This window comes from Musa acuminata, chromosome BXJ3-10 (genome assembly GCF_036884655.1).
Source record: "Musa acuminata AAA Group cultivar baxijiao chromosome BXJ3-10, Cavendish_Baxijiao_AAA, whole genome shotgun sequence".
NCBI lineage: Eukaryota > Viridiplantae > Streptophyta > Magnoliopsida > Zingiberales > Musaceae > Musa > Musa acuminata.
Window position 1 is genome coordinate 15,711,457 of NC_088358.1, and position 7,123 is coordinate 15,718,579.

Below are 7,123 nucleotides of genomic sequence, written 5' to 3' on the forward strand. Positions count from 1 at the left end.
CAAGCCAAAGCAATATTTCTTCATAAATATTTCATACATTATATGCATATCAATGTATTGCATGCATCATTATCATAAGTTTTGCATGCATCATCATATATATTTCAAATCATCATTGTATCAAAATATCAAAGTATATTACATCCTATCATGTATGATTCTCATATCATCATATCTTCTCCCCCTTTATCATCAACAAAAAGTAGAAGTACAACTATCAAGTTTTAGAGATATGAAAGCTTAGCTATTTAGCAAAATTTTCATCACTTTAGAACATTTAAGCTAGTGAGTTTCTCTTCCTTTTGCAATGGGCAAGTTTCCAAATTTTGTATCTTAAGCTAGCAATTTTTGAAATATACAAGATAGTATGTTTTTTGCATCCTCTTGAAATGTGTAACTTAGCAAACATTGCTTCTCTTGATATTTGCAAGATAGCTCTTCTTGCTTCTCTTTTGAGATGAGCAAGCTAGCAAGTTTTAGCTTCTTCTTGCATATATCATCATGCAAGCTAGCATATTTTATCTCCCCCTTTGTCATTGTCAAAAAGAAAGGAAGAATATAATTTTATAATTTTTTTCCCTTTACAATAATTTTCAAAGCATGACAAAGATAAATAACAAATTTACATCAATATTCCAATCATTATTCCAATCATCAAAATTGAAAGATCAAGCCATGAGTTTTGACATATCTCATTTTTTTGTATATAGAAGGAATGATAGGAAATGATCTTGATTCAAAAAGAAAATTCAAGTCTAAAAATCGAGAAATAAATATCATGATTCGAAAAATGTATAAGAAGAATTTATGCATTTGGGAGATTTAACATGTCTAACTTTATCATTCAAGCTAGCAAATTTGGTTCTCTTGAGATGCTAGCTATTTTTTTTCCCCCTTCTGTCATTGTAAACAAGAAAGAAGAAGGGAAGAAATTCATAACAAAACTCAAGTCATAAATTCTCAAGATGTCAAGTAGCATATTATGGTTTTTTAGGATAAGTCTCCTTCTTAGTGAATAACAAAAAGAATCGTAGGAGAACAAAAATAAGATCTTGATTCATAGAAAAATCTCATGTCTCAAATATCAAGAAATCAAGATCATAATTTACATACAAAAATAAATCTTAACCCATAAAGTTTTTTTGTATGAAATGCCAAGTCATCATCATTATTACGTTGGGCATGATAATAAATCAATAAAATTTTAAATTAACATTACTTGGGCATGCATGATACCAAAACATGATTTCAAGCCTTAAACATATAACATGCATAATTTCAAACCATTGCAAACCATTATCAAGGTCATAGTTTGTTTGCATAAGTCTCTTCTTTAGTAAATGGTAAGAAGAAATCATCAAAGATAGAAAATATTTTGATTCTCATAAAAGATAGTTCAAGTAGAGAAATCAAAAGAAAGTTCATGATTCGATTGAAAAATTTTCATTCAAATTCAAATCATCAAAATCACTTTTCGGTAAATTCAATGAAGGCAACGTAAATAGATTTACATGAGAACTTGATTCATGCATAATATCTCAATTTATTATGAATCATAAAAAAAATTAGAGTATCAAGTGAAGGAATCATGATTCATGTCACAAAAAGATTGTCGATTCATACATTCAAAACATTATTACTCAACTCATCATGCATAGTTTCAAAATGTAAAATCATTAAATATGATACAAATATTTATTTTCAAAATGCATTCCCTTTTAGTTGTTTCAATTTAAGTGATTTGATTTCATACAAGCATGTCCTTATCCTATTTTTGCCAAATCAAAACATATATCATCATTTAAAACAAAAGTGCAAGATTTATCACAAAAATCATCAAGATTAATAAATCACAAAAATCATCATGTTTAACTTCAAAATCTCATGCATAGAATAAAATCATCAAGCATTATACCAAAATTTTTAATATTTTCATTACATCATTACATCATTATACATTATTAAATCATCAAAATTGATTTCATCAAACATGAAGTATTTTCAAAATCATTTTATTTGTTGTAGTTGTTGAATCTTGTATTTTGATGATGAAACCAATTGATAATTGTGGTTATGTTTTAATCTACATTTTGAGTGACTTAGGATGCTTCGATCAGGATGAGACAATTAAAGCAGAAAAAATCATGTTGGGTCGGAGGAACATGTCAGAATATTGGACGTCGGGCCGGTAGATCAGTTGACGTATCGACAGAAGGCTTCGGGCCGTGACTTGGGCATCGGGCCAAGAAGAGCAGGTATTGTGCCAAGAATATCGGAGTTACGGAGTCATCTGATCGATTGGGTAATAGGCCGTAGGAGAGGACGATGCGCCGAAGAATCGGACGAAGCGTCGAGGGACCAATGACATGCCAGACAACTTGGTTAATTGCTTAGGATTAATCGTTTCGATCGAAGTTTTATTTTACATGTGTAGGATTAACTATGATGGAAGTAAGACATGCAGTAGGAGTTGCTCTGGATTCAAGACTATGATCACGTTGGGAGTTCGAGAGTTCGACGAAAGTCCGGACGGTCGTCGGAGGTTCTGCGGGAACAAACCCGAGAAGTCTAGGAGCTTGCCAAAGAAGCTCGTCGAAACTTGTCAAGTGGATTATCGCAAGTCCAGGTGTTTGCCGGAAGTCCGCCAGAGCATCACCGAGGGTTCGTCAGATGTTCGTCGGAAGTTCGCCAGAAGAAGCGATTGATGCACCAGAGCAAGTTGTAGTAAATGTCTTAAGAAATATCGTAGTTAGCATGTAGATTAAGCTAGGAATGGGAGGTGATCCCATTAACTTAATCTGGGGGCAATTGGGCTCTTGACAGACCCAAATTGGGACGAATGGATCAGCCCATTCGGACCTATATTTCCTAGCCGGTGGTGGCACCGCTTGGGTCGGCGGTGGCACCACCCAGGAGCTCAGTCTCCCAGGAAAGCTGGGCGGTGGCACCGCTTGGGCTTAGTCTCCGAGCGAGACTGGGTGGTGGTACCGCCCCTATCAGGCGATGGTACCGCTAGAGCTCGGTCTCCGAGCTCTATTAGGCGGTCGTACCGCCCAGTCTGGTGGTAGTATTGTCAGGACCCCGAAAATCTGAGAGGTGATATTTTTGAGCTCCAAATTCAAACCAGTTTGGGGCCTATATATACCCCACCCTTTCCTGCATGAAAGGGCACCGAAAGCTTGATCTTACTTTGTGATTTTAGAGCTCAAAAGCATTGTAAAGACTAGAAGTTCTCCTCCCTCTTTTCTTCCAAGCTTTGATCTTTTAAGAGAGGAGAGAAAATTCTGTAAGGGTTGTCTCCTAAACCCTTCGAAAGGAGTGAAACTGTAAAAGGGTGGTTGGCCTTTGCCTATTAAAGGAATGCCTCTAGAGGACGTCGGTGACCTCATCGGAGGAGGAAGCCAAAAGTGGATGTAGGTCAAGATTGACCGAACTACTCTAAATCTCGATTTGCATTTACTTTTTGTTCTCTATCTTAACTGCAAACTACCTCTGTAGCATTACTTTAACTACACTTCACCTAATTTAAGTTAAAGCAATTTCTGAATCGGCTTTCATACCGAAATCGCTTTAATCGTATGGACATCGTTTTAAATCGTCGAAAGTTTTCCGCTGCACTAATTCAACCCCCCCCCTCTTAGTGCTCTTTGTTGAATCTCGTATTTTGATGATGAAACTACTTGATATATGTTTATGATTTAATCTGCGTTTTGAGTGACGCAGGATGCTTTGATCAGGATGAGACAATTAAAGCAGGAAAATCATGTTGTGCCGGAGGAACATGTCAGAAGATTGGACGTCGGGCCGGTGGATCGGTCGACGTATCGACAGAAGGCTTCGGGCCGTGGACTCGGGCATCGGGCCAAGTAGAGCGGGTATTGTGCCAAGGATATCGGAGTTGCGGAGTCAACTGGTCGATTGGGCAATAGGCCGCAGGAGAGGACGATGCGCCGAAGAATCAGACGAAGCGTCGAGGGACCAATGACATGCCGGACAACTTGGTTAATTGCTTAGGATTAATTGTCTCGATCGAAGTTTTGTTTTAAGTGTGCAGGATTAACTACGATGAAAGATAGACAAGCAGCAGGAGTTGCGCCGGAGTCAAGTTCATGATCATGTTGGGAGTTCGAGAGTTCGACGGAAGTACGGACGGTCGTCGGAGGTTCTGCAGGAACAGATCCGAGAAGTCCAGAAGCTTGCCAAGCGAAGCTCGTCGGAACTCGCCAAGTGGATCGTCGCAAAGTCCAGGAGTTTGCCGGAAGTCCGCAGAAGCATCATCGAGGGTTCATCGGATGATCGACGGAAGTTCGTCGGAAACTCGCCGGAAGAAGCGATTGACGTACCGAAGCAAAGCTGCAGAAATTGTCTTAGATTTAATCGTAGTTAGCACGGTGATTAAGTTAAAAATGGGAGGTGATCCCATTAGCTTAATCCTGGGGCAATTGGGCCCCTGAAGAACTCAAGTTGGGTCGAATGGTTCAACCCATTCGAACCCAAGTAGCTGTGGGAGGTGCAACCGCCCAGGCAGGGAGGTGCCACCGCCCAGGCTAAGTCTCCCAGCGAGACTGGGCGGTGCAACCGCCCCAGCCAAGAGGTGCAACCGCCCAGGGCTCAGTCTCCAAGCGAGACTGGGCGGTGCAACCTCCTCTGTCGAGAGGTAGCACCGCCAGAGCTCAAGTTCCGAGCTCTGGCAGGCGATGCAACCACTGAGCTCGGTCTTCGAGCTCTAGCAGAGAGCTGCAACCTCTCTGGACAGGAGATGCACCGCCTGAGCTCGGTCTTCGAGCTCTGGCAGAGTGGTGCAACCACCTCTGGCAGAGAGGTGCAACCACCTCTGGCAGAGAGGTGCAACCACCTCTGGCAGAGAAGAGAAACTTCTCTGGTCAGGAGATGCACCGCCTGAGCTCGGTCTTCGAGCTCTGGCAGGAAGGTGCAACCACCCCTGACAGAGAAGGTGGAACCGTCCGAGCTCAGTCTTCGAGCTCTGCCAGGCGGTGCCACCTCTCCAGTCGAGAGGTGCAACCGCCTGAGCTCAGACTTCGAGCTCTGCCAGGCGGTGCCACCTCTCCAGTCAAGAGGTGCAACCGCCTGATCCCGGAATTCCGGGATTTGATCGTTTTGAGCTCGAAATTTGAATTGGGTTGGGGCCTATAAATACCCCACCCATTCAGCACTGAAAAGATACAGACCTACACCGAAATCTTGATCTTTTCTGTGATTCTAAGAGCTCAAAAGTGTTGTAAAGCCTTTAAGTCTCCTCCTTCTGTTCTTCAAGTTTTCAGTTGTAAAGTGAGGAGAGAAAGGTCTGTAAAGGTTGTCTCCTGAGCCTGTCAAAAGGAGAGAAACTGTAAAAGGGAAGTTTGGCCTTCGCCTATTGAAGGAAGGCCCCTAGTTGACGTCGGCAACCTCGTCAGTGGAGGAAGCCAAAAGTGGAGTAGGTCAAGGCTGACCGAACCACTCTAAATCTCTGGTTTGCGTTTATTTTTGAGCACTTTATCATTACTGCAAACCTCCTCCATTACTACTGCTCTCTGCGCTTTCACGAACAAGTTCTAAGTGCTGTTCTTCCGAATCTGCATTCAGACGTAAATTCGTATTTTCGTACATTACAGTTTACGTTTACGTTTGATTCTGCAGAACTATCTTCGGTGCTTTTACGAAAGAGTTTCTTTGCAGTTTACACTTACATTTTGATCCTATTGATAACTGCAAACTGTCCTCTACAATTTTACGAACGAGTTTCAACATTTAGACGTAAAACTGCATTTAGACGTAAATCGGCTTTCCTCTCACAATCATCAGTTCTCAGTTCACGTTTACGTCTTGATTTCAACTGCATACTGCTTTCTGCGAGTATACAAACGAGTTTCAAAGTTTAGACGTAAATCTGCGTCTAGACGTAAAACAGCGTTTAGACGTAAATCTGAGTTTAGACGTAAAATTGCGTTTAGACGTAAATCTGAGTTTAGACGTAAACTGCGCTTAGACGTAAAACTGCGCTTAGACGCAAACTGTGTTTAGACGCAAACTGCGCTTAGACGCAAACTGCGCTTAGACGCAAACTGTGTTTAGACGCAAACTGCGCTTAGACGCAATCTGCGCTTAGACGCAAACTGCACTTAGATACAAACTGAGAATTAGCTTTTGCATCATAATAGCTTTTATTGAACGAACGCAGCTTTTGGTTTTTAATCGCTGTAAGATTTCCGCTGCACTAATTCACCCCCCCCCCTCTTAGTGCTCTCGATCCTAACAATTGGTATCAGAGCGGGGTATCTCTCATTTCGGATTTACACCCGAGAGAAATGGCTCTTCAAGAGGGCTTTTCGGTCTTTCGTCCACCGTTCTTTAACGGATTGGACTACACTTACTGGAAAACTCGAATGAGAGTTTTCTTGATTTCTCTAAATCTGGATTTATGGAATATCGTTGAAAATGGTTTTCAACTTCCCTCTAAACCGACGAACGAATGGTCGGATTTAGAGAAGAAGTATTTTTCTTTAAACGCAAAGGCTATGAATGCCTTATTTTGCGCTTTGGACAAAAATGAGTTCAATCGGGTTTCTTTGTGCGAAACGGCTTTCGATATTTGGCGCACTCTTGAAATCACGCATGAGGGAACTAGTAGAGTCAAAGACTCGAAAGTTAATATTTTACTGCATGATTTCGAGCTTTTTCATATGAAACCAAGCGAAACCATTGTTGACATGTACACCCGTTTTACGGATGTCGTCAATGGTTTAAATTCACTTGGTAAAAGCTTTTCGGATTTTGAACTCGTTAACAAAGTTTTGTGCTCACTTTCTAAAACTTGGGATTCAAAAGTAACTGCTATTCAAGAATCGAAAAACTTGAACCAATTTCCACTTGAAGAACTAATTGGTTCATTGATCACATATGAAATGACGTGCAATGCACGTGAAGAACTTGAGAACCACCTTCCAAAGAACAGGAAGGATTTGGGACATAGAACATTTGAAGACCACTCGAGCATAAGCTCAAGTGATGGTGAACTTAAACTACAAATGAAACGAAAATTAAAAAGCAAAAAGAATCAAACTACTTGCTTTAAACGCAAGAAGAAGAACAAAAACTGGGATGAATCGAGCTCCTCCGAAGAAGA